The 4991-nt window shown below is 47.0% G+C and overlaps 1 long non-coding RNA gene and 1 pseudogene across 1 annotated transcript; one reads left to right on the top strand and one right to left on the bottom strand.

Annotated features, from left to right (window-relative positions):
* Positions 1–593: 593 nt before the first annotated feature.
* On the bottom strand, positions 594–2773 carry LOC146372232 (uncharacterized). The gene is made up of 2 exons (XR_014802815.1): positions 2001–2773; positions 594–1517 (listed from the first exon to the last, which is right to left on the bottom strand). It is a non-coding gene; the product is annotated as an uncharacterized LOC146372232 (long non-coding RNA).
* A 631-nt stretch (positions 2774–3404) lies between these two features.
* Positions 3405–4400, top strand: LOC146372231 (uncharacterized; annotated as a pseudogene).
* The last annotated feature ends 591 nt before the right edge of the window (positions 4401–4991 follow it).

The raw sequence follows: 4991 nt of genomic DNA, 5'->3' as shown, positions 1-4991 counted from the left end.
TTCCTGCAGTAATGAGCTCCCTCGCCTGCTCTCCGCTGACATCAGATCGTCTCCTCCCGCATTTCTTCACCATCCTTTTATTCTGCATTTTCTTTCAGCTTCCATTAACTCGTGTCATGTCTCTCCTCAACATTCACGTCTGCTGTCCATTTGTTCCCTTTAATGTTGCCTGTCTTTGTTGCCTATTGCTTCAATGTAACTGGATGAATTCTGATGGGCAAAGGACAGGAAAAATCTGAGCAGAAAGGTTGTTTCCAGCAGTGTTGGTATTTGATAATTATCTTCCAAGGCTTATAAAGGGGGTGACATGAGCACAACAAGACTTCATTCTTATAACACAAGGGGGGGCGGGGGGGGGGGGGGGGGGGGCAAGGGGAAAAGCCAGTATGTGTGAAATAATAAAGGAATCTTTTTGAAGCCCTATATACAGGACAAATTAGATCCCCATGTAGATCAACCTCATCATTCATGTAAAAAGTGAGCTGAAATCAGTTTGAAATTGTCACTGCATGCTCGATGATAAAATCAAATGAAAATTTGAAACGTTTGTGTCGTCAGAATCCTAACCCAGTTGGTTTTTATCACTTCTCCCATGCACATCCTTTCTGTTGTTTTCTGTCAGTCGATATGCAAAGAAGTCGTCCTGCTTTGAAACAAAGCTGCATATAATTATCACTTCAAGACTGACCAGCAGAAAGGATAGCAGACAGCAGCTCTGATCTCCCGTTAAGTCACTGACTTTCTGGGTGAGCGATTAAAGACTGATTAGGTGGAACTAAAGCAAATCACTGCAGTTCCCAAGATGGCATCTAACCAGGATAACCAGCAAGTCTGAATCGAATTTCACTGTTGTTAATTTAACCTATCCCTGCGTCAGACTGGCGACCAGTCCAGAGTGTCCGTTTCTCCTATATTGACTTCCCTTTGTAGACTCCCTCTTAAATCCAGAATTGAATTCAAAATCATACAGACAGACTAACGAGCAGACACTATGACATCATGGACAGACAGAGGGAACACAGGGAAGTAGGACCAGGGCAGGCACAGAACAGATACCTAACAAATGGCAAATCTAAACAAAAGACATAACCAGAATAAACAAGAACATAGAATATAATAAGGAAACACAAAACACTGAGTCGTCAGACTCAGGAACGTGACAGGGCCCCTCGGACCCTCCAGCGGAGACAGGAGACAGCTGAACGGGCCCCTCCGACCCTCAGGCGGAGACTGGTTGCTGAACAGGCCCCTTGGACCCTCCAGTGGAGACAGGAGACGGCTGAACTGGCCTCTCGGACCCTCCAGCGGAGACGAGGAAGTGCTGGCCAGGCTCTCCAGAACCCCCAGCGGATGAGGCAGATGGCGGCGCGGGAGCCGCAGATTGCTGGATTGGCTCACTCGAGCCTCTAGCAGGAGCAGATGCAGGGCCAGAGGGTATTGGGACAGCAGAGCCTCAGCCGGACTGGAAACCGGAACAGTGATCAGCTGGAACAGGAGAATGCTGAGCCACAGCTGTCCTGAGAATGGGAGCACAAAGAGGCAGGGAGGCAGGCTCAGGGAAAACAGTTTTTTTGAGATTACTTTTCTGCTCCGCGTGAAAAAATAAAGAACAGTCTGTTAATTTTGTTAACTGTTAACTCCAGGGGTCCAGAATCAGCTGAGGACAGTAACTCAACCTCTGGGGAAGCCCGGGGGAAAATTACAGTCTCTGGAAAAGCCAGTTCTTTAACAGCAGTAACAGTCTTAACGGAAACAGTCTCGGAGCCGGCATTAACTCTATGTTATTATATTCCTGGGCTCGGAAGGAACATGAAAAAGACCTTTAAAATCAATGGAGCCGGAAAACGTGGCCTGGGAAGAAATAGTCTCTGAATCTACGATTTCTATTTTGACAAAACCTGAGTTAGCTGTCATAGAGTTCATTGGCTCAGGAATGGCTGCCTCAGGGTTTGTAAGTCCAGGCTCGGAAGGAGCTAAATGAACACGTCTTTCTGACTCACCGCATCTGTTGATGACTGCCGGTGGCGTGAACGTCGCTTCCTCCTGGAAGAAGGAGCGGGAGCAGCAGGGGAAGCTGTTGGTGATGTGGAGCAGTTCTGATGTGGCTGCTCCTGCTGAGGTGTGGAGATGCTAGGTGGAACAATTATTACTCCCAGTGCTTTGTAAAAAGCCTGTGCTGGCGTGAGCTGGCTGCTCGTGGGCTGAGCGTGCGTAAAATAGTCACTTTTACTGACCACCGGAGCTTGCTCGGCGAGCGAAGGATGACGGTGGCGTGACCGCCACTTTCTCTGGGCAGAAGGAGGAGGCGACTGGCTGGGTGGAGTTTTGTCCAGCAGGCTGGCCAGGTGAGCAGTTGCAGTTGGGGGGTGGAGATACAGTGAATTAAGAAGAAAGTCCTGTATAAGCGGGTGGAGAGAATTCAGTAGCCAGGGCAGACCAGCTAAAGCGCAACGATACTCCTCCACAGGAAAATCCAGCCACTGGTTGCATAGCTGATCCATGGAGTGAATGAGGTCCTCCCGGAGCTCTTCAGATGGAGCGAGAACTGCTGGGTCTGTAGTGTGGTCGCGTCATTCTGTCATGAACCGGCTGTGGCACGCAGGATGTAGGATCCAAAACACAGGACACTCAGACGGAAGAGTAAACTCAAAGATGCTGCTTTTATTGCAGTAGCAGAAAAAACTTCATAAACAATAAACTTGCAAAAACCAAAACTAAACTAGAAACTTAAACTAAACACTAGGAAACCTGGAACCAAGGCGCACAGAGAGAAAACCACACAGCATGAGGGGACGACGCAACAGAGAACAAAGGAAAACACAGGGCTTATATACACAAGGGAGTAATCAGGGAACGGAAAACAGGAGGAAGACACAGCTGGGAGAAATTAGGGCTAACGAGACAGGGGAAGCAAAACCGAATACACTCACATGAGACAAAGTAAAACAGGAAACAAGAAAAAATTCACAAGGAAGCTGACTTGACATTGAACTCAACAGATAGACTAACGGGCAGACGAAGGCTGTGTCCAAATTCAGGGGAAGGATGCTTAAAATGCCATATTTGGATGCAATGACGTCACAGCAACGTGACGAAGGCTGTCCAAATTCAAAGAATACTCACAATGTGGCGACAAATGCGTCCAACTTTGCTCCAAATTTGAGGCTTAGCGATGTCCGAATTCAGGGGAAGGATGCTTCGATGCCATATTTGGAGGCAATGACGTCACGGCGATGAAGGCTGTCCGAATTCAAAGAGTACTCAAAATGTGGCAACAAATGCGTCCTACTTTGCCCTGAATTTTAAGGATGGATCTGATATTTACTTCGTGTCCTACTATATCCCAGGATTCATTGCGGTGTTGCATAAATTCTGAACCAGAAGAAGAATTTTTAAGCAGAACAATGGCGGGCGAATCGGGTGTGACAGCGGGAGAGGTACTTGAAAACCTGGTGTTACAAAAGTTGAACCCTCGTAGCGGTTCTGTTGGTAGTCTCTGGGCATATGCCTATGGTTAGCTTATAATTTATAGAATCTCCGTGAAAGATTGCACGTGAATTAGTATGGTGGCTCCAGCAGTTTGTCATGCATTGCCACTTACATATTGCCACTTACGACTCTCCTCATCAAATTGCGAGGTGAAAATGACCACCTCTTTACTGGTGTGAAGAATTCTGCCACTGTGGCATGGAGGTACAAGAACAAACCAGACGGTATTCCCCTGGTGTAATGCTGTGCAAACGTTTGGATTTAGGGATTAACATAGTTGCCAAGGTTTCTGTCTTCTCTTATTTTTCGGGTGTGATCAGGACTATCCTGGAGAAGATGGGCCTGCAGGGGACAGTCACCCCCTTACAGGCAAGAAAAAAGTGGGATAACCTAAAGGCAAAATACAAAGTATGTTGCTCTCAAGAAGATAAGTCATGAGGACACAAGTTAGTAAATGTACACCTACTAATGGTTGTGGTGGTGTTATCATTTGTCAACTGTCCTTTTTTTAATTTCCCCTGCCTTTAGGATTGCAAGTACCCAGGGTCAGGAGAGGGTGTAAGTGGGAAGCCCACTGCTGCCACTTGGCCCTGGTTTGCCCTCATGGATGAGGTAATAGGAGAGAGGCCTTTCATTAGGCCTCCTGTCCTACTGTCCACTCTCCCTGAGGACACTCCAGGGCCAAGTTCAGCAGTGGGTGACCAAAACTTAGCGGAATCTGACACTGATGAGGAAGACAGTCAGCCACCAACAACAGGAAGGAAGAGGAAACGGATCGGGATGACGAGCTGTTGAACCTCATCAGGGAGGACATGCAGCAACAAAGGGAGACTGAGGAGAGAAGGTCGCAGGAGAGGAGGGAGCGAATGGATAGACTTTTTTCGATTCTGGAACGTTTGATCCCAAAATGACTGCTGCGCCCCTCTAATTTTCTTTGACATTTGGACATTGTAACACTTGTGTGTTGAGATAATTTCCCAGGCACCAGATACCTTTTATTTCCTGAATTCCAGATGCTTTCCTTTAAATTATTTTGTTACATTGTGCTCTTTGTGTTGGAAGTTAAAAGTCTTATGTGCGCAATAAATGGAATCAAACAGTAATAGTCACCGAACCCATTTTATCAACATGTATTGACATAATGCTAAGTCATAATTACAAATGGATATTCAGTCAAAAACAGAGTACATATCAAGAACAACAAAAGAAAGAATGTGTAATGCATAAGAAGCATTTGAAGATGACAATATAGGGGGTGGCTGTAGCCCAGGTGGCAGAGCAGGTCAGCCACTAATCAGAAGGTCGGTGGTTCGATTAGAGGCTGCCTCCTGGCTGCATACCAAATGTATTGGGCAAGATACTAACCCCATGTTTGCCTACTGGTGGTGGTCAGAGGCGCCAGTGTCCGGCAGCCCCGCCTCTGTCAGTGCACCCCAGGGCAGCTGTGGCTACAATGTAGCTTGCCATCCCCAGTGTGTGAATGGGTGAATGACTGAATGTAG

This window comes from Perissodus microlepis, chromosome 15 (genome assembly GCF_051167445.1).
Source record: "Perissodus microlepis isolate ML-2025 ecotype Zambia chromosome 15, ASM5116744v1, whole genome shotgun sequence".
In the NCBI taxonomy this organism is placed as follows: Eukaryota; Metazoa; Chordata; class Actinopteri; order Cichliformes; family Cichlidae; genus Perissodus; species Perissodus microlepis.
The sequence above is the reverse complement of the archived record's forward strand: the minus strand, read 5'-3'. Positions and strand labels throughout refer to the sequence as shown.